The following is a 24,178-nucleotide window of genomic DNA, read 5'->3' on the forward strand; positions in this document are numbered from 1 at the left end:
ACAGGTCTGTAGCAGATCTATTCTGGCCTCCTCCTCGAAGGAAAGAATCCATTTGAGGGGTATAAGAAAGAGTGAGAGACTGTGGCAAGTTTTTTAGAAGTAGTGAGAGTTTATTAAAAAATTTTAGAGCAGGAATGAAAGGAAGTAAAGTACACTTGGGACGGGCGCGGTGGCTCACGCCTGTAATCACAGCACTTTGGGAGGCCGAGGAGCACAGATCACCTGAGGTCAGGAGTTTGAGACCAGCCTGACCAACATGGAGAAACCCTATCTGTACTAAAAATACAAAAAATTAGCCTGGCGTGGTCGCGCATGCCTGTAATCCCAGCTACTCCAGAGGCTGAGGAAGAAGAATCGCTTGAACCCAGGAGGCGGAGGTTGCAGTGAGCCGAGATCGTGATCGAAACTCCGCCTCAAAAAAAAAAATAAATAAATATAAATAAATAAATAAATAAATAAAAAGTACACTTGGAAGAGGGCCAAGCAAGCAGGCAACTTGAGAGATCCAAGCGGCTCATTCGACCCTTGACTTGGGGTTTTATACATTGGCTAATTCCAGGGTTTGTGTTTCTTCTCCCCTGATTTTTCTTTGGGGCGGGCTGCCGCATGCACAGTGGACTGCCGGCACTTAGGAGGGACCGCATGCCTAGTGTGTTTACTGAAGTTGTGCATGTGCTCATTTGAGGCATTGTTTCCAGTTAAACTCCACCATTTTGCCTCTTAGTTTGCATTCTTGAGCCAACTCGCCCAACTCCTGAGATCTTATCTGGAAGCTGCTGATCACCAGCTTTAGGTATTTTCTATCTATTGGGAGACTGCCTTTCCCTGGCATTGGCTGCAACCAAATATTATTTTAGAGAGACAGTTCAGCAACCACCTGACCATCACCTGATGGTTGCCTGACATTCCTTGGGGACTGGGGGGGACCCTTCCTTGCCCTGCTTCTGTCTGCCTGGATCTGCCTACTCTAACAAAACCTTTGAAGGCCTTCCTCCATGCCCTTCTTCAGGCACCAATTCTATGACCATAATAGCAACCAATAGCTCAAGGATTGGAATTGCAGCAGTCTTCTCACCAACATGGAATTTCTTTTTCATACTTAAGGAATAATCTTGCCATCTCCACTGATAATCATCACTTTGATATTTTCAAGGACATTACCCTCAACAGGGTTAGTCTCATTGTAGTAGTTAAGTGATAATTATAATGTAATAAGAAATGTGCATAATAGGATAATATGATATTGAAATATGATATTGAATAAAGACCTACATTTTCTTTTAACATTAGGGAAGTCTTTAATAAGAAGACAACTGAAGTTTTAGGAATGAACATATATTTGCTAGGTTCACAATTAGATAGCGACTATACAATCCTGCCTTTGAAGCATGAAAGTAGTCACAAAAATATATAATATCTGAGTATAGCTGTTTCTAATAAAACTTCACTTACAGATATTAAAATTTGATTTTCAAATGAGTTTTATGTCATGAAGTATTTTTCTTTTTTTTTTTCCCCAGAACATTTGATTTCAGCCATATAAAAGAGGTGAAATCCTGGATTCAAGACACAGTCTGCCAATGACTGAAATAAAGGGTAGTTTAGCTATATACCAGATAGAGAAAATATAGAATGGAAATAATTCCATTTTCAAAACTTATTTTGGATTTTCTGGGTTTTTTTTAACTTATTTTGGATTTTCCTTTTTTTTTTTGGAAATGGAGTCTCTGTCTTGTTGCTCAGGTTGGAGTGCAGTGGCACAATCTTGGCTCACTGCAACCTCCACCTCCTAGGTTCAAGTGATTCTCCTGCCTCAGCCTCCCAAGTAGCTGGGATTACAGGTGCCTGCCACCATGCCCGGCTAATTTTTGTATTTTAGTAAAGATGGGGTTTCACCATGTTGGCCAGGCTGGTCTCCAACTCCTGACCTCAAATGAGCCACCCGCCTCGGCCTCCTAAAGTGCTGAAATTACAGGCGTGAGCCACTGCATCTGGCCTATTTTGGATTTTCATTGGTTAAAATTTTTTAAAAGACTAAAATTTTTCTTAGATTTTAGCTATCATCTTTTGTAGGAAGACAATAAATAGAAATTTTTAGGAAACAAAGACTTCTGAAAGATGAGTAGAAATTATTAGAAAATAATGACTGCTGAAACCCTCGCCTGTTATGCTAACTGCGTTTCTTTGTTAACATGATTCCCTTATCTACTCCCACTGCCTCTACCCACCTTGAAAATCATAATTCATATTCCATTTCTACATCCATGTCTTCTCTTATTGTCATACCTATAAAGAACACTGCAATCTTTAAAAGCGTATTGAAGTTCAAATACTATGGACATATTCAGTATTTTAATATTTTCTAATTCTTTCATTTTATATTAATTTAGTTCATGGGTTAGCACCTTGACAGTATAAACATCTTATAATTACTTCCCCCAATAACTTTCACAATGTATTTGAAATTATAGTGTGCTTTAAAACAATACCTTTTAAAAATTTAGTCAATATAAAGAACAAAATTTGGAATCTCTGATCTTAGAACTTTTTAGAAATGGTCTAGTCTCCTTACATCACATAAAACTTTGCTATCCCAATATTTTTTAATGACAAAAACTGAAACTCAAAATAGTTTTTAAAGCTGTCTATATTTTATTTTTCGATCTAGAATGTAGCATAATTTAAGGTCAAACTAGTAAATGATAGATCTTTGTTTCACTAGCTTTCAGCTTTGACAAGGTGTGAGATTCTAAGTTTTTTTATTCTTAATGACTGCAATTAACATATTAAGATTCCTTGAAAATAAGATCTGAAGCCTTTTTTTTTCTTTTCTTTAGACAGGAAGCCTTTGAAAGAGAACTTTTATCTTTGACTCTTCTCAGCAAATGAGTCCTGCCTTTCTTTCCGATTGTTTCTCCTCATTAGCACGAAACAAAATAGAACAGTTGCCAGTGCTTCTGGAATGCAGGAGATTCTTGAGTGAATAAGTACACGTGCTTTTTTATTTTTAAAAAATGCGTTTTAAAATCTCATATATGCTATTCTTAATTGAATTTAACTAAATTTAATTATTATTATGTGAATTTTTAGACTTGCTTAAATATATTACTACTGATTTTATACTTTGCATAGCCACGGTTTAAGATTGGTACAGGTGTTGGATGTCCAAGGAGTATAAATGAAAGCCTTGTCTAGCATTTTCTACACATATTGAGGGTTGATTTCACTTCTGAAATATTCTTTTATTATATGACAGGCTTTTAATCCTATAAGCTGCTCTACACTGCTCTTGGAAAGGACAAATACAAATTCTTTTGAGTGTAGTTTGTCAGAGCAGAGTGAACCCTATCTTCGATGACCCCAGTTCTTCCGCAGCTTTCTGCAGCAGCTGAGAACTGATCACCTTTCTATTGTGACTTATTTAGAGGCCTAGACTCAATGAAACCTTTCAGAATGATAGAATTTGGACATCTCCCTATGACTAAAATGTTTGATGATCTTTCCCACATAATAGCACAGTAAATCAAATAAGCCACTTAACAATTTTTAAAAATCTACAGAAGTATTCTAGGAATATGTTCTAACATATATACTAAAATATATAATCATTCATCTCTTAAACTAGATTATAAAATATTATAGTTTGGATAGATACAAAAAATGCTAAAATGTAGATCAAATATTCAAGTTCTAGGTAGAAATTCTCTTTGATTTCTCTTTAGTTTATCTCATCAAAATTTTATCTACTATGCCACAGAAAATATCATATTCTTAATTTGTCTAACTGCTTTCAAGATTTTCCCTTGTCTTTGGTTTCCTGCAGTATGAATATAATAGGCCTGGGTGTATTTTTGTTTGTCTGTTTGTTTTACTATTTAATGTTTATACAACTCAGTGTTCTTTGATCTTTCTGGATATGTAGTTTGCCGTCTGTTACTATTTTTGGAAAATTCTCAGCCATTGTCACTTCAAATATTTATTGTCTTTGTTGTCTTTGTCTTTTCTTTCTGGTATGTTGATTATGGGTATGTTACGCCTTTTGAAATTGTACCACAGTTCTTGGATGTTCTTTTCTCTATTTTTTTCTTTGTATTTCAATTTTGTATGTTTCTGTTGACATGTACATATTTTCAAGTTCACTGATTTTTTTCTCAGCTATGTCTAGCCTACTGATAGGCCATCAAAAGGATTATTTATTTTTGTTGCCGCTTTTTTTATTTCTACCATTTCCTTTTATTTTCAATCTCTACATTTATGTTTGCATAGTTTTATTTCTATACTCTATATAGAAAAAAATGCATTTGAAATGAATCACTAGCTACACGTTCTGTGTACCTAGTACATCGAAGTGACTTTCATCAGAAATAAATAAATTTTTATCATTAATCACATTAGCTGTGTTAAACTAGATATTGAGATGCCTAAAACACTCCATTTGAAATTTGGCTGGCCACAAAACACCACCTAGAAATATAAAGGATTTGAGTAGCATCCATTGTGTCTGTGAGTACTGCAGCTATTCAGGGGAAATTAAAAAGAAACTGAAAAAGCTTCATATGGTTTTATTTTCAATGGCAAAATCTGCCAGTATAATAGCTGCAACATCATCTTAAGTCATCACTGTATTCTATGTTTGTTGGCAGCATCTACCAAGAAGTAGTGTTTGCAATCCATGAAATAGAAGCATAATATGAACAATGTTTTTTTGTCAGAGGCGTGTGAACCACAGCAACTTCATCTTGAATAGTTGCTGGGTAAAATGAGGCTAAAACCTACTGGGCTACATTTTCAGATGGTTAAGGCATTCTAAGTCACAAGATGAGATACAACGTCAGCACAAGATACAGGTCATAAAACAGGGTGCAGTAAAGGCTGGTAAGACAGGCTGATAAAACAGGTTGCAGTAAAGAAGTTGGCTAAATCCCACCAAGACCAAAATGGCGATGAGAATAACCTCTGGCCGTCCTCACTGCTACACTCTCACCAGTGCCATGACACTTTACAAATGCCATGGCAATGTCAGGAAGTTACCCTATATGTCTAAAATGGGGAGGCATGAATAATACACCCCTTGTTTAGCATATCATCAAGAAATAACCATAAAAATGGGCAACCAGCAGCCCTCGGAGCTGCTCTATGGAGTAGCCATTCCTTTATTCCTTTACTGTATCAACTTGCTTTCACTTTACTCTACGGACTTGCTCTGAATCCTTTCTTGTGCGCGATCCAAGAACCCTCTCCTGGGGTCTGGATCGGGACCCCTTTCCTGTAACACTTTGAGAAAAATCTAAAGAGCTAAAACATTTATATTTCTCATTTTTACAAGTCAGGTCAGATAAACCATAGAGAAGGTTTCTTTGAATATTATTAAGACTTAGCTTTGGCTCATTTGGAAGACTAGAGTTTTGAAACAACCTTTGCAAAAATTGTATCAATGAAAAAATTATGACACTGAAAGAGATCTGACCTAACTCACCTCACATCTTGCCTTTCCCTTAATTATTCCTGGGCTTTTGGGCAGAGCTAACTTGAGAGACATTTAGGCTATAGTTTAAACGATGATAGGCCTCCCGGCAAACTCAACAGCTTTTGTAAAACTAATGGGAGACCATCAGGCTGGGGGATGGGGGACGGGAAGAGGATACTGAGTCCTGCCAAGGCTTAGACATAAACAATTATCAGCCATTATTCCAGAGGTTATAAGATAGGCAACTTTCCCAATTATTCCTGCTGATAGCATCACTATTGGTGACTGGCATTTGGAGATATATTTTCAGGTTTTTTTTTTTTTTTTTTTTCATGTCTGACATCCATGGCTCCACCTGGGCCCACCTGGACCTGCCAACTCCACTCCTATGGCTCCACCCAGAAGCAATTCAGCATGCAGAACAGTTTCTACCCCTTTTGATTTCATCTCTGCCCTAGCCAATCAGCAGCAAATCTAGTCACCCCCACATCTTCCCCCAAACTGCCTTTTCAAAACCCCTACCTAACCCATGAGCTTTGGAAAAGATGATTTGAATACTAACTCCATCTCCTCAGTGTGACTGGCCTTGTGTCTATTAAATTCTTTCTCTACTACAACGCTGTAGTCTTTTTATTATGAAGTAGGCAGGAAGAACTTGGGTTGTTATGGTTTTCCTTGGGAATCAATAGTTGGGCAGACTTTATAATGAGCAGTTTTTGCTATTAGAACTTTATGGTTCAGCTGTATTTTTCATATTTCAACCTATATAATGTACTCTCTGAAAAGTGCATTGTTTTTAACTACAAATTAAACTAGAAAATGGAAGAACAAAAATCAAGGACACTGTTCAATGTAATATAGAAACTGTAGGCCAATAGTTCAAATGTATGTGGCCATTACGACATACAGGTATTTATTTTAAGATTCATAATGAAATTTTTAAATAAATGCTCCTTAAAGGTTTAATATATTCTGATGTTATAAATGTGTTCTTTAAATATACATGTTATGCAACCCAAATGCATAGAGAATATTTTTAAAAAGGTCTTTTACTGTAAAGGCTCACAGTGTAATGTCTAGGTATTGATAAATAACAAAGGGTGGCTTAACTAGGTAGAATTTATACAGCAAAAAAGGAAAAGAAAGAGGGTTAAATATTAGAGAAATAGTCTAGATGAAAACTAGAAAATGTAAAAAGCATATGTGGTTTATGCTCTATAAAATAGAGTAATATATGAACAGGAAACAATTTATAACTTAATAATTAAGTTTATAGTCTTAACAGTGGCAAATCTATATGGATCTGCAGCAACCTCAGTTCTTGCCCCCTCAGAAGACAGAATTTAACGAGGAGCGTAAGGCAGAAGCAGAGACTGAGGCCAAGTATTAGAGCAGGAGTGAAAGTTTATGAAAAAGCTCTACAGCAGGAATGAAGGAAGTAAAGTACATTTGGAAGAGGGCCAAGTGGGCGACTTGAGAGTTCAAGTGTGCAGTTGACCTTTTGACTTGGCGTTTTTACTTGTTGGCATGCTTTTGGGGTCTTGCAGTCCTTCTCCCCCTAATTCTTCCCTTGGGGCAGGCTGTCTGCACATTCAGTGCCCTGCCAGCACCTGGAAGGGGCCGCATGTGCAGTGTGTTTACTGCAGCTGAATGCATGCTCATTTGAAGTTTTCTTCCCTTACCAGTCAAATGTCCCTACAAGGTCATATACCAGTTAAAGTCCACCATTTGCCTCTTAATGTACATGCTTGAGCCCACTCGCCCAATTCCTGAGATCCTATCAGGAAGCTGCTGATCACCGGTTTCAGGTGTTTCTGTTTATTGGGAGACTGTCTTTCCCTGGTGCTGACTGCAACCCATCATTATTTTAGAAAGACAGTTAACAACCATCTGACCATTACCTGATGGTCGCCTAACATTCCTGGTGTGTTTGTGGGTGAAAGCAGGCTTCCTTGCCCTGCTCATGTCTGACTAGCTACCTACTGCAACAATAGGTGTGATTATCTAAAAGAGTATTTCTAAGAGAAATGCATCTTAAGTCAGATTTTGAAAGGAGTTGATCATAATACCAAAAACGCAATCCTAACCACCATAATCCTGAATGTTGAAATCCTAAAGGATCGAAATCCATGTAGAAAAAATAATTGAGCTTATTTAAAAATATTTATATTCCTTTTTAAAAGGAGATTTGAGAAACATGTAAAACCATGACAAAACACTTTATAGGCCACTTGACAATAATAACATAGTTGCACAGGTATAACAATCATGAGCAGATGAACCATATTCATAAAAAAGTCAAAAATAGACATTCATAAACACATATAACTATGGTTGGTGTTGATAATTGTGTGTACTCAGCTTTAGACCTGCAGTCATCAATAATACCATGATGAACAATCTAAGTCTTTTGATTAGATTGATCAAAAACCATGATGGATTACCACCACAGATATAGTAGCCCAAATAGCCAAGATGTTGAAAAATTTTATCTTTCACAAATGCAGATGTACAAAAAGGCCATGTATTTATTTACTGAGAAAGTTTCAGTACTTAAGCATACACTCAATACTTACACAGAGTCAACCTTGTAATAATGTACTTTTGTGGAGTTTAATTTGCAAAACGAATTGCATAAAATGAACTAGAACTCTCTCAAATTCTCTATAAAAAATGCTTCCAGTATTGGAAGTAATGTGAAGATGAAATATGTAACATAGCAAATTATAACAATAATGCTACCAATTTAAAATAGTAAAAAAAAGCAAATACAAAACTAAAAAAAAAAATAAGAAAACCAAAAAGGAAATTTGACATATAAAAAGTATATTACAGGTATAGATTATAGGCAATCCATAAAAGTTGGCTGATTATCATGATTATTAAATATATTTTGAAATCTTGTAGCACAAGAAATAACTGGGTTTTTTTTTCTTTTTCTTTTAGGACATGGCTGACCTTGGAGAATACAGTCACATTTATTTTCTACATGACACTGATCTTTTTGGAATTATTCTATAGGTTGATAGAGACGAACATCAGCATTCCCTGTTAAATGTTCCCGTTATCTATGCCATGTTTATATGTTGTTTTGGGTATGTGGAAATCCATTCTGCATGCATTTATATACAAACTACGAATTTGGAGGAAACAGTATTGGTGATCAAACAGCAACACCATTTCATAAGCATCTTCTTATCCTACTATGTCTATAGTTATTTTTGAACCAGTCAGTGACTTCCCTGGTTTCTTCATGTAAAGGTAGCTTTAGTTCTTTACTTGAAATTTTATCGGCTAGAAGGAATATCAATGCAGGTAAATAACACATTTTTAAACGAAAGTTTTGTCATTGCCATATCACATGTCCAGTCTACCCATTGGAATGTTCTGCCAAATGCATTGGGCTGAATGGAAAAGCAAACTATGAGTAATACCTTAAAATTCACTTTTAGAAGTCTTGCTTTCATCTAATTCCAAATATGTCATTATGGTTTGGGGATTCATTTAGAGGTAAAGGGTTTCAGACTTTAGAGATTTTGATCTTTTGGGATTCCAACATTTGGGATTATGGCATTTGGATTTGTGTCTTTTGAAATTATAATCTAAGCTCATTTGGAAGATATAATAATGAGACTGAATTGGTAGATCTAGATATAGAAAGAGTGGAAACAAATTTGAGTAAAGGAGGAATTACTTGAGAATAGCCACAGAAAATTAGGATTGAGCAATTACATGTTGAAAAAGACTATTGAGCAACTCAAGTAGGATACAATATTATGAATAAAGAGAAGCAATTTAGTGAGATTGGATTTATATGATAGATAGATAGAAAACATGAATATTTAGATATTAGATGAAGTACTAAAAACAAAATTTTAACTATTAGAGAATAAAATAGCACTACAAGTGAGTTAAGAAAAAACTGGTGCCATCTTTAATTTTTATGTATAATCAAAACAAATAGTTTACAAAAGGAATATTGAATATTGAATTCTAGTTAATTGTCGAATACTTTAGAATAAATATGATTTTCAAATTTGAATTAGTCTGTAATTCTTCAATACCATTGGAAAAAAAATTTAGAGCTCAAAACATTCTCAGAGAAACACAGAAATTCAATACTGCAGTGCAATGGGAAAAGAATGAACGAATGTATTATCAATTAGTAAGACTTTGTGGATGGGCTATTTTTTTAAGTATGAATTTTGTTTTCTCATTCCTTTGACAAAAATAATTTCAGATGATTTATAAATTTACATATGGAAAGTAAAATAATAAAGTTTATATGGTAACATATAAGAATATCTTCATAATTTGGGAGAAGGCAGAGATTTCTTAAAAGATACTCAAAATCAGTACTCAAAGGTGAGATAATAAGTTTTACTAATGGTAAGAACATCTTTTTATCAAAAGTTACCAGTAAGAATGTGAAAAGGCAACCCACGTTGTGGGAGAAGACATTGGCAGCATATACAGCTGACAAAGATTTCTGATTATATAAAGAACTCTTCTAAATAAATAACAAATAGCTCAACCAGGAAAATAGAAAAAAAAAAAGAAAAGATTTTAAAAAGCACTTGACAACAGAAGTTATCCAAGTGACCAACAAATATTAGAAAGTGTGTACAACTTCATTAATCATCAGGGAAAAGCAAATTAAAAACCTAAAATTAACATCCTTACATACTCAGTAGAATACATAAGCTAAGAAAGACAAAAATGTCCAGTATTGGTAGGTATGTGGAGCAATTCAAATTCTCATATTCTGTTTGTGAGAGATTAAATTGGTGTAGGCATTTTGGCAAACTGTTTGACAGAATCTATTAATACTAAGTTACTACTTCCTTGACCCAGTAATTCTGTTCATGAGCAGAAAACACATGGAAATACATCTCTATGTTCACCAAATACAGGTATAAGATATTTACAAAACTATAAACATTAGCCAAATATTGTGCAAAACACAATTATTTCTCAATATCGGAATGGGTAATTATGCTATACCTTATCCATTCAATGAATGAATAAACTATACAGCAGAGACAATGAACATGCTACAATTACATGCCACAGTAGAGAGTTTCTAAAATAAAATGCTGAGTGAACCAAGGTAGTCACAAAAGAGTGTTATTGTAATAGTTCTATTATCTAAAGTAAAAGAAGATCACACGTATTAATACATATGGTGGTGGAAGTTAAGCTGGTGGTTATCTTTGGTTGAGTATATAGTCTTGGGAGGGGCAGGGCATTTTGGTTACTGACAATGTTACATTTCTTTATCTAGGTCTTGTATTCATGATTGTAGTCACAAACCCAAATTCTTCAAACTCTGTAGTTTTATTTTGTTCACTTTTCATTACTGATATTTTACTTAAATACAAATTTTTATTAAAACAAAAATTTTACTGGGCAATGCTACAAACATAAGTCCCAAGGATTGCCAATATAAACTCTTGTTTAAAAAGTTCTAGAATCCATAATTTCTTTTCCAAAATTGAAGTCAAATTATAACTGGTATTTTATTTATCATAAATGAGTTTGATGACATTGCTGTCCAAGAGAATCGTATAAAAAAGAGGCACAGGGGATGTAAAGTGTAGGGAATATTTGCAGGGTAGTGAGTTGACTGGTGTGATTAACTCATGAATTTCAGAAAGAATTGATGCAAGTGATAATGTGGTAAAAATGCAAAGAGTATTTTGTTGAAATGTTGAAAAGGGAGAGGTAATTTAGATTCAAGTAATTGAGATATTTGCATGCTATTCTAAAGAATCTGAACAGTATTTTGTAGATAGTGAGGCTCCTCAGATGGTTTTTGTAAAGAAAAATGATGGAATTTTCTGTTTTTATGAGGAAAACTTGGATGGCAGTGTGAAGAACGGATTAAAAAGATTAGAATCCAAACACCTGGAGTTGGATAGTTGGATAGATACTGCAACAAATAAAGCAGACTATGAAAACCTGAACCAGGATATTAAGAAGAGGAAACTTTAGAAGGGAATGGCAGATAATTTTCTAGATGTAGTGGTAAGAGAATTGATAGAATTTAGCAGGTGATTAGATATGGAAAATGAGAAATAAATGCATGAAGTAAAATGAACTTTAATATGTCTAACCTCTGAGATAAGGAAGTAAAGAGTTTCATTGACGGACAAAATAAAAAGAAAAGAAGCACCTCATAAAGAAATAAATGAATTCGTTTTAGAATATTGGAGTTTTGTATAATGGAGTTGGTATAAAGCCATCACGAACTGGCAATAAAGAGCTGGTGTTTAGAAGGCAGGTTAAAATGGTAATGTGTATTTCATACTTTGCACACAAAGGTCCCCTTAGAAATCTTTGGAATAGTTTCCTGGAATCTTCCTGTCAGACTTAATATTTATTATCATAACCCCTCACTGTGTTGATGTGTAATCTTACGTGTATATTTCTAAATTCTCTCTGTTGAAGTAACATTTCATACTTTTTGTATACTGCCTTATAGGACCCAGCATAATGCTTGCATAAAGTAATCATTTACTACTGATTTTGTTGTAATTTGAGCTCTTGGGTATCTTGATAAATAGCCTTATATGCTTTAATATGCATTGTGAATTTTATAATTTGTTAATACTAAGACTATAAAATGTATCACTCAACTTTGTGAAATATAGGTTAACAAAACAACTCACACTATTTATTTTATTATTATATCAAATGTGTTTCAACATTGGCCTTGAAAAAACATTCATTAGATCCTGTAGTAAAATAAAATTTGGCTACCATCAATACTAGCAATACTTAGACAATATATGCCTTCATTATTCCCCACATAGATTATTGTATTGCTTTCCAACTAGATATTCCTTTCTTTAATCTAATTCTTTTTTTTCCCCTCTTTTTCCTTTTTCTTTCTTTTTTTGGGTGGCTTTTTTTTTTTTTTTTTTTTTGAGACAGGCTCTCACTCTGTCACCCAGGCTGGAGTGCAGTGGCGAGCTCTTGGCTCACTGCAACCTTCACCTCCCAAGCTCAAGAGATTCTCCCACCTCAGCCTCTAGACTAGGTGGGGCTACAAGGGCACACCACCACGCCCAGCTCATTCTTTGTAGTTGTAGTGGAGACAGGGTTTTGCCATGTTGGCCAGGCTGGTCTCAAACTCCTGGGCTCAAGTGATCCACCCACCTTGGCCTCCCAAAATGCTAGGATTATAGACATGAGGCAACATGCCCGACCTCTTCAGTCTAAATTTTCTTTTTCACCCTATAGCCAATAATCAATCACCCTTTAGTCTATGATTTGTACTCCTGCTTCAGGGTAGCTTTTAAAATTTTTTTCTAGACATTTCCCTTGCGGTTATTCCATTATCAGTGCAGTTTCTGTGAAGTCTTACTATCAGAATTTACTGAACCAAATGTACAATAAAAGATAAGACTTGAATGCAGGGAAAGTGGCTGTGTTTCAGGAGCTTGTTGTTAGGGATATTAGTTTTTTGCAGGAGAGGGGTGAATTCTCTTCCTATGATTGTCATATTATGTGCTAATTCATGTAAGTGATTTCTCCCAGAATAGAAATCTAGCCTTTAAAATTTAAAACATAATGTGACTTGTTTTTATCATTTTCATGGCAATGTTTCCAAAATGGATAGTACATTTTCTTTCCTATCAAATAGTAAGTACTGAATACAATTTAACCTTCAAGTAATGACTCAGGACCATTATTACCAGCATCACTTGGCTCTAACTTCAAAATTGTTGTATCCAGCTCTTTATATCACCCTTACTGCTACCCCTCAGGTCCACACAAACATCATATATCATCTGGCTTAATGTAATGCCTGCTAACTTGTCTCCCAGCCTCTCATGCTCACTGCAGTCTGTTCACAGACAAGCCAGAATGTTCATTTTAAAGTTTAAGTCAGATCATGTCATTTCTCAGCTCAAAACACTCCAATAGCTCCCTGTTGGCTCTTACAATAGCCTACAAAGCCTTATGTGACTTGGTTCCCCATTACTGCTCTCATCTCATTTCCTACTACTCTCTTTGAAGACATGAGTCATGTTCCCTTTGCACTAGCTGTATTATCTACTTCTTCAGTTTCTTCTGCCCTTGACAAGGCTTCAATACATCTTGCCTTTGAAACACTCATAACCATATACACACTAATACACATGCACAGAGAGACTTCTAATTTGTGAATTTTAATAGCAACTAAAAACATCTTGTCCAAATGATGTCTAAAATTAGCAGGCACAAGCTCTGAAAGGCAGCCTGAAGGACTTTTCTTTAAGGAAATTGTCTACTTTTAGAAAATGATTAAATGGCTTAAGTTTATTGCTTTCATGTATTTAAATGTTCTAAATATTTGACATTATGGAAATAGTCATCTCAATAAAAGTGGGGTATTATTTTCTATGTCATATAAGTGGCACTGATGAAACTGTCAATATAATGGGTAGGAAAGAAAAAGCCTTCATCTGTTGGTAATTTAATTTTCAGTTATATTGTTTCTATTTTTATTTTAAAAGGAAATAAATGCGTTGAACCCCTAAAGAATGAATTTGAATTGCAATCCAAAGCATTTAGCACATACTCAATGATTTAAAAAAATAAAACTGAGAAAACAATCAGTTACAAAGAAAACACAATGGGAAATGTTTATCTTTTCTTGATTTATCTGCATCAATCCTATTTAGAAAGATGAAAACTGAATTTTTAAGACACACAGAGCACATTAAAAAAGAATTATGAAAAAAATGTTCTTCTCATGATAAAAACTTTCACTTCATTCTCATAGTACGTGTTAAATGCCAAAATTAAATTAGTTATCTCCTCTTCATTAAAACTCAAATGAAGTGTTAACAATGCCAAGAGTACCATGTTAATTTGTTGCATGGTTCAGTGTAAGCAACACATTATTATTACTACTTAAAACATAACAATAACAGTGATCCATTATATTTACATAGCTCCAACATTCAGGAAAAAATCTTAAACATAAGTCATATAGGTATTTAGAAATTCCTTCAATAGCTATAGAAATAAAGACATGATAACTGAACATATTATTGACTGAACAGAGTCTGACAACACTATGTGTTCCTTGCTTGAGTGGTTGACTTAATTGGCTTCATTTACTGCAATCCCTTTAGACTGCTTTATAATAGGAAAACCCAGATGATAGCTGGTGAATTGAGCCAAACAAGCATTGTATCATATTGGATGCTAAGATGAAGATAAGCCTTAGAGTGAAAGATTATTTGGATACTGAATGACCCAGTGACAATGTACACCATGACTAAAAATCAGGTCTCTGCTGTAGCCACATGATATTAGTCCTTTGAGCTATTATACAGGAAACTTATTAATATATTACTCATTCTTAATAGTAATTTATAGTGAGATAAAATGAAATTCACCTTCCGTTCATCTGAAGAAATTCAGGAACTAAAAGGATAAGAATATCTCATTTTCTCAGAGTATATCTATCTATATTGGGGCAGATTTCATCCCCAGAGATAGGCTCCACTATTTAGAGATCATGAACTGAGACAGTTTCAAAAAGCACAAAAATAAAATACTATGGCTTGCTATTGTTTTCATTCTAAAATATTAGTATAAATAAACAAACAGAAGCAAATATTTCATAGAGAAGATGATGAGGTTTCCAGAACAGAAATGACTATGCAACCTCCAATTGTTCCCCTTCACTCTTCCTATCAGTGTGACACTGAATCCAGAAACCCTATGAAATCCTCATGAATTAAGAACATGGTCAAAATCCCTTGTCTCTCCTGGATAGACCTTACAGGATGAAAGGAAATGCTTTGGTAGCCTGATAAGGCCAGGTGACAGAAAGACAATTAAATATCTATGCTCAGTACTAGTTAGGTGAGGATTTCTTCTATTATGAATATTAAAAACAAGCAAACCAAAAAAGCCAAATTGTGATTGATTTCTATATCATCATCATCCTCCTCCTCCTCCTCCTTTTCCTCTTCATAGTTAATATTTACTTTCTGTGTATGTCAGATTCTGTTTTACATGCATGACAATGTAACATGTGTTAATGAATCTTAATAATAACATTATGAAATAAACACTATTGTTATCCTCATTTATAATAAAGAATCTGAGGCACTGATTTCTCTTTGTGAACAATTACAAATGACTCCAGAACAATTATTTAATCAATCTACAAACATGTAGCTAACTCATTTTATGGTATATATAAATACTATGCCAACATTTTATAAGAATTATTTTTATTTTTCGTTTTTATAGATTCAGGGGGTACAAGTGCCGTTTTGTTGCAAGGATATATTGTGTAGTGGTGAAATCTGGGCTTTTAGTGCACCCGTTACCTGAATAGTGAACATTGTAACCAAAGTAATTTTTCAACTCTCACTGCCCTCCCACACTCCCTGCTTTTGTATTCTCTATTGTCTATTATTTCCCTCTGTATGTCCATGCGTACCCTATGTTAGGTTGCCACTTACAAGTGAGAACATGAAGTATTTGAATTTCTGTTTCTGAGTTATTTCACTTAGGATAATGGCATCTAACTCCATCCATGTTGCTGCAAAAGGCATGATTTCATTCTTCTTATGGCTGTGTAGTATTCCATGGTGTATATAAGCCACATTTTCTTTATCCAATCATCTGTTGATGGATATTTAGGTTGATTTCATGACTTTGCTATTGTGAATAGTTCTGCATAAACAATATGCGTGTAGGTGTCTCTCTCTGTTTAAAGAGACACAATGTTGCCCTGTCTCTCAGGCTAGAATATAGTGGTGTAATCACAGCTCACTATGGCCTCAAAACTCTGGCTCAAGTGATCTTCCCACCCTGGCCTCCCTGAGGGTTAGGCTTACAGGTCGGAGCAACTGTGCCTGGCCCTGCAGGTGTCTTTTTGCTAAAACAATTTCTTTTTTTGGGTAGATACCAGCAGTGGGATTGCTGGGTTGACTGATAGTTTTCATTGTAGTTCTTTGAGACGTCTCCATACTGTTTTCCATACAGGTTTTACTAATTTACACTCCCACCAACAGAATAAATTTTCTCTTTTCTCCTTATTCTTGGCAATATCTATTGTTCGTTGCCTTTTGATCATAGTCATTTTGACTGCTCTGATATAGTATCTTATTGTGATTTTAATTTGCGTTTCTCTAATGATTGGGGATGTTGAACATTTTTTCATGTTTGTTGGCAACTTCTATGTCTTCTTTTGAAAAGTGTTGTTCATGCCCTTTGCCCACTTTTTAATGATGTTATTTGTTTCTTCCTTCTTGAATTGTTTGAGTTTATAAACGGAGTTTTTAATCTAGTGATTTATTATAAGACTTACAAGGGCTTGAGCAAAAAAAGAAATTTGAAATTTGACTACTATTTTAGAAGAGGATAAAACAGTTATATTTTTTTAAATGCACCTTTTAATCATAAACTAATTCAGTTTTAGAGATGATATTATTGTAGTCATTTATTGAATCAAGAAATATTTGTTGCATAAAACTTCATTCCATTTCGGTACTTGACCTTGGGAGGTAAGGGGGGCAGTGAAGTCATTATTAAGAATAAAAAGATCCCTTCTCTCAGGGAGCTTACCTTTCAGATATGCTTTTGGCAACTCATTCTAGCTCTGGGCTGATTCCAAATGACAGTAATGGAATATATTTGAGGGCAAAAAACATCATTGTTCTAAAGTGAGACCATTATGATGGTGGCACACAAAACCAGGATTTTTCTCAAAATGTGACAGAAAGGCGAATTTTCACATTAAACAGGTATACATTCCACAAGCATCAGCATGTTTTCCCCATAAGAAAAAAAAATAGTTTTGTGCAATAATTCAATGCCTTACTTGAGTTGGATTTGTCTTTAGGTATTAGTCTATGAACCATATAGGATTACCATGGACAGATCTAAATTACAGATTTCTAGCTATTACTGTTACACCACAAATTTTGATTTCTACAATATTTTATGTATGTAATATAATGGAATACTTAATATAGTATTTTTTTCAAAGAAATATCCTTAAGAGATGTTGTGAGTCCAAAGTGGTCAGTATCAATTAAATTAACCATATATTAAAGAGTATACTCTGCAGTATAAGAGTAAGGATTTTATAAATAGATCATCTTGGGTTTAAATCTGGTGTTCATCAATGACAACTGTGTAAATTAACTAGTTTCTTAGGTAGTTACCTAACAGATGTAAACAAATGCTAATAAGAATGCCAAGTATCCACTAATCTCCAAAAATTTTTACTTACATACACACATACATAAACTTAGGGCCCATTAAACACTTAGACACTTGGACAACAGTAAAATGTTTATGTGAAAAGAATTATGAATTAAATTACTTGTCTTTGAGGCAAGGGAGGTCTAATTTTTCAACATTATACTATTTTCCCACAACAGAAAGGTGTTGAAAAATCAAGAGGCAGAAGCAATTACAGAGGGGATAACACTGATTGATGATAATAATAAACTCATATCCTGCCACATTTTTATAATAATAGCAAAGTAATTTAGTAGAGATTTAAGGAAAATTTGGGGAATTTTTTTTTTTTTTTTTTTTTTTTTTGTGAGACAGGGTCTCACTCTGTCACCCAGGCTAGGGTGCAGCCTCAACCTCTCAGACTCAAGCAATCCTCCCACCTCAGCCTCCTGAGTAGCTGGGCCTACAGGTGTAAGCCACCAGGCCCCGCTAATTTTTTGTATTTTTTGTAGAGAGGAGGTTTCTTCATATTGCCCAGGCTGGTCTGAAACTGGTCTGAGCTTCAGCAATCTACCCTGCTTAGCTTACCCAGGTGCTAGGATTACAGGTGTGAGCCACCCTTCTCGGCCTGGAGAAGCTATTCTTAGATGAGCATTACTAAAGAGCTTTATGGAGTTGTATTTTTCCATCATCTAAAGTATCAATTTACTAAGACAGGTTAACAAAGACTTTGGTAAAGTACTTATTTTTGGCTTTTCAAACCTAATAGAAATTTACTGTATTAAGGAACAGCACATAGTTCTTTTCAAATAGTATGCAACTTTTGGTTTATGTGACCCATGTCTGTCTATGAGCTTTGTTATTTGGTGATAAATATGGAAACATCTTTCTCTTAATAGTTCCAAAAAGATACTCTGTAAGTTTAATTGTTGAACAACTCATGACAAAATAGGGTTTCAAGACGATAATTCTCTGAGATTTTTGTTCAGAATAGTACATACAAGAAATAGAATATCCCATGTGAAGCAACATTAGCATTGTGAAAGGAAAACAGGATCATAGAACTCTGTGTGTGAGTGTGTGTGTTTGTGTGTGTCTGGAGAGAGGAGTGGGAGATAGAAAGAATTGAGAAACCAAATAACCTTATAATCCAATGAGTTCTAAGGTTTTGCACAATGTTTAAAATAGGAGGATTTTTGGTCATTTCAAAATTAAAAGGAAAAACTTTCAAACATACACATATATATATGCACACACACACATATGTATATATATATGTACACATGTTACAAGATATTCCTTATTCATTATATATAATAATCCTCTATTTAGTGATTAAACTTTATAACTTTATATAACCACATACTTATATATTAAAAAGAGGGGTCACCACAATTGTACTTAACAACATTAAAAATACATATAGAATTATTGAGTGTCACTCATTATTAAGTATACAGTTACTGCCTAATCTGTGCTAGGCATTTCATGTAGGTACTGAGAATATTGCTTTCAATGAAAATGCGTGATCCATGCCCTCATAAAACTGTAAAACATTATAGAAGAAATAAGTATTTACAATAGTCACAAAAATGACTATGCTATAGTTGCAAAATATGAAAGTGCTTTGAACTAAGTCAAAAAAAATTGTAACGACCAGAGACATAATTAATATCTGGGGGAAATAGAGGTGGTTAGAGAAGTTCTCCTGGAGGAAGTAATGCTTCAGTTAGGAATTTTTCTTCCTGGCAAAAGGAACAGCATGTGTAAATCTCTAAATCTAAGTGGACCTTAGTTACCTAAAGTAACTGAGATCAATGTAGCTGCTTCAGAATGATGACAAGACTGATTAGATTACAGAGGTAAATGGGGTGAGACTATCAGGCATGTTGAGTAGGAAATCATGAGAAGGTTTTATGTTTTAACCAGGGTGCAATGGGAATCTGTCAAAGTGATTATGAGTAGGGGATTAATGTGTTTTCATAGATATTAAAAAGATCACTGCAAATCCTGGGTAAAAAATAGATTATAGGTTTTAATAATTTCTGATAATTTGAAAAGTCCAATAAGTGAAAAAAGCAAATATTCTTCAATGGCCACTGAAGCTTATCAATACATGCTGCATATCTATCTTCCTTCCCTCCAAAAACTTCCTTAAATTATCGAAATTAAAATATCTCCAAAACCTCTATCCTTTTATAATATGTGAAATGCCTTCATACAATGTCAGTGTCCCCAAGGTTGAGAAGCACTGCCTTAGAGAAAATATATTGACGAAGAGAACTTTAAAATAACCATAATTGAGTTAAATATTGCATTCACAATACAAGAAAGAATATAAAAAAGAAAACAAGAAGCTCTTAAAATTAAAGATAATATTTCTAAAATTAAACTTTAAAAATTGACAGCTTAGCAAAGTTAAGATATATACCAAATAAATAAAAAAGGATAAAATGCGGAAAACAGCAATTCATGAGATCCAATCCACAATAAATAAAATCTTAATAAAGAGAGCAAAGAAAGTAAAAGCTAATAAAAGAAAACTTCTCAGAAAGTTGTGTCTAAGCTGCTTAGCCTTGGCCAATACCCAAAAGAATAAGTGACAAAAATTCTGAAAGATAAAGAGTGGATTGTAAATTTTTCCCTAGAGAAAGAGTTTACAAACAAATTAATTAGTTGGATTTGAGTCACAATTATCATGAGCAATGATGTAGATTGAGATCACATGTGTAAGGAAAATGATCTCAGAAGGAAGGACAGAGGTAAAAAATATGTAAGCAGAAAATTATATGCATATAGGTAAATCAAAGAAACAAGAGGAGGTCAAACAGCAAGCTTACTACACTTATTAAAATCTTGTTAATTTTATCTTATTAAACTGAACTATAAAAGCATGTAAAATGTGAAGAGTGATTGAAGCTTAAATGCTGTAAAGCTTTTGCATTGTGAAAGATAAATATAATTATATACTTTAAATTTAGATTTTAAACTTATTGACTTAGGTATGTATGATAGTTTCAAGCACACAAAAAAGTATATAATTAGGGTGTGACTACCTAATTATTAAAATTGTGATGAAAATTTGGAATGAAAAATTTGTACTGAGTGAAAAAGAGCAGACCAAAAAGATAAGATTAAAAAGCATATAAAAAGTTGGACAAATTGAATATGCAAAGTATTTAGGTAGAAGTAAATTTAAATGTCAGGAATGATAATAAATGAAAACAAATTTTCTAGTTAATTATAAAAATTAGCTACTTACTCTATTTCCAAGCCATAACTAATATATAAGAACCCAGAGGAACCCAAATCTTTAGGTTCCTCATCTGTAGATTCAACCAACCACAAATAAAAAATATCAGGAAAAAAAAACAATAAAAAAAATAAAAAATAATGCAAATAAAATATGGTATAACAACTATATATATAACATTTACATTGTATTAGCTATTATAAATAATCTAGAGATGACTTAAAGAACATGGGAGAAAGTCCATAGATTTATATAAGGGACTTGAGTATCCTCAGATTTTGGTATACACAGAGATCCTATAATCAATCCCCCACAGATACACAGGGACAACTGTAAAGTTAACATGTGTTACAAGGGATTATGTATTAGACAATAAGGTAAGTTTAACACTTAAAGTATGATTGTGAAACCGGTTATATACTTGAAGCACAATGCAATTTAAGTTAGATGTCAGTATCAGATACAAAGTTACTCTCCTACCTGTGGACATTTTTAAATCCACTTCTATATATCTCCAAATGAACTTCTCCCATAACATAAAAATTGAAGTCAATGAAAATACCACATATTGGAACAAAGCAAAAGGATGGGTAACTGCCTGAAGGGTTTTTTCTGCCTGCTGTACGGACAAAATTACTTCACTGAGAAAATAAAGAGTGTAATTGACATGAAGACACCAAGCGGGCAGATGGACTTATTACTCAAAGTTTTTCAAGGACAATTTGGTGGCCTGGGTACTAGGGAATGGGGAATGTTGATTGGCTGGGGATGAAATCAGAGGGGTGGGGTATGGAAAGCAGGCCAGCTGTGCTGAGTCAGCCTCTGGGTTGGGGGGGCCACAGGACCAGTTAAGGTATGAGTTTCAGGGCTGGGTGGAGTCAACTGGTCATGAGAAATGCAAAAGTCTGAAAAGACTCTCAAAGGGCCAATCTTTGGTTTTACAATAGTGATGTTATCTATAGGAGTGATTAAGGAAGTTACAAATCTTGTGATCATAACAATGGCCGTTTATCAGTTTACTCTACCTATATTTAGCAGAATTCAGGCCCCTCTCATAAACATAACCTTGTAGACTTTCATTAATTTTACAAAGGCAGTTTAGTTTTCAGAGGAGCTATTATCATCTTTGCTTTAAGGTTAAACTATAAGTTCTTCTCCAAGTTAGCTTGGTCTATGCCCAGGAGTGACCAAGGACATCTTGGAGGTTAGAAGCAAGACGAAGTCAACTGTGTCAGATTTCTCTTACTGTCAATAATTTTGCAAAGGTGGTGTCAGATATATTTTAAAAATTATGGCTATAATATTTACATTAGTAAAGGATAAAAGGATACAAATAGTGAGCAAAATGTTCAGCTTGTCTGAAAAAGTAACATCAAATAAATGCAAGAAGATAAGAAATAACGAGTATAAATTATTAAATTAGAGAATCAAGATTCAATAGAGAAGATGAACAAAACCAAAGTTGTCAGTGAAAAAAAAATAAAAGAATAATAAAAGAGGCAGATTTTTCTTGAGGATTATAAAAAAGTACGGATGTAGATACACATAAAATGAACACTAATATACCATTGAAACCGTCATTGCAAAATTATGACCGAGACAGTGAAAGAGATCTAACCTAACCAACTCCATCTTGCTTCTAACCTCCAACCAGTCCTTGTTCATTCCTGGGCATAGGCTGAACTAACTTTGAGAGGAACTTAGTTTATAGTTTAAAACAAAGATAACAGCCCTTTCCCAAAACAAACCTCCTTCTTGCCTAAGGAGTAGACTCTCTTTGCAGGACTAAGAAATTAGCCACAAGATTAGAAATTACGGTTTAGGAGTCATGCAGCTGGAGGCTGCAAGATTCTGACCCTCCCTAAACTGCTTCTAAGATTAGTGCTTGAAGAGAGAGGAGCCACCCCAGCCGCAGTAAGGGGCTGGGGTGGGGGCCCAGGACAGAGAGGTTGCATGACCCTGTTCTGTGAAGGGTTGAATAAGGAGCCAAACTCCTGGCGGCCCCATGTCTGTACAACCTTCACCACAGAGCAGGTTCGCGCCTTGGAGAGCGTCTTCCGGCACCACCAGTATCTGGGCCCTCTGGAGCGGAAGTGGCTGGCCAGGGATATGCAGCTCACAGAGGTCCAGATGAAAACCTGGTTTCGAAAACGCCGGATGAAACACGAACGGCAAATGCAGGATTCACAGCTGAACAGCCCCTTCTTGGGGTCTCTCCACCCGCCCGGGCTTTCCACTCACCGTCTTCTGGCCTTACGAACGGCCTGCAGCTGCTGTGCCCTTGGGCTTCCCAGCCAGGGCCCCAGGCTCTGATGATGCCCCCTGGCTCCTTCTGGGTCTCTGCCAAGTGGAACAAGAGCCTCTGGCCTCTGCGTGGGCTTCCTGCTGCAGGCAGCCTCTGGCGTACCACCCCCCCACAGCCCAGGAAGTGGCGTGGATACACTGGGACCAGCCCTGTCCACAGGGCCCTGGAGCCTGTGTGCTCTGCCAGAGACGGGCTGCGTTTTGAGGAAGCGCATCTGACTCCATGTCTGCCACACACGCGGTCTGTGTAGATCGCACCTGGCACCTCCCAGGAGGACTCAGCTGTTCTGCTTACATCCTAGCGGCACCTTTCACCCTGACCCACGCAAAGGTTCCGGAGATTTCTGGGGAATATATATTTGTTAAAGCCACCTCTTTACTGAAAGTTACCAAAAAGGGTCGGTTTAGGAAATAAATGAAAGGTCAGTGAACAGTCAAAGGCAGAAGTGGGCTTGTTATGGGTAGGGCTTTCAGTGTATGACAAAAGAATAATTTGTTTTTTAAAAAGTGTTGGAAAAACTAAAGGTTGTAAGATTTGTGTGTAAAAAAGGAAACCATGAAGGATTGGAAGGGAATGCAGGTGTCGTGTGTGGTTCGAGTCCCTCTTAACAAGGACCCCAAAGCTGGAAAGCAGGAGGGAACAAACGTGAAAATTAAGGCGGGCTGCTGGGGCTCTGCAGTGCGGTCTAGGCCTTGCGTGAGCCGGGATTGTGCCCGCAGCCTGTTGGGGGCTGCTCTTCTGCGGCCAGGGAAAGCGGAGCAGCTGGGACCTGCGGCTGTGCCTGGACTGAAGCCGTGCCCCACGTCCCCACCCTCCAGAATGTGCTCACCTGTCCCTGTCCTCGCAGCAGCCTCCGGACAAAACAGAATGACTCAAAGACAGCACTTCCTGCAGAAAGTCCGGAAGTGCCCAGAATGGGAGGCACGGAAGCCCCTCCTGGGGAGGACTC

The 24,178-nt window shown here is 35.5% G+C and overlaps 1 pseudogene; it reads left to right on the top strand.

The window, feature by feature from the left end:
- The first annotated feature begins 22,877 nt into the window (after positions 1-22,877).
- On the top strand, positions 22,878-23,447 carry LOC129463729 (homeobox protein VENTX-like; annotated as a pseudogene).
- Positions 23,448-24,178: the final 731 nt, after the last annotated feature.

The sequence above is a fragment of the Symphalangus syndactylus genome, chromosome 15 (genome assembly GCF_028878055.3).
Source record: "Symphalangus syndactylus isolate Jambi chromosome 15, NHGRI_mSymSyn1-v2.1_pri, whole genome shotgun sequence".
Taxonomy (NCBI): Eukaryota; Metazoa; Chordata; class Mammalia; order Primates; family Hylobatidae; genus Symphalangus; species Symphalangus syndactylus.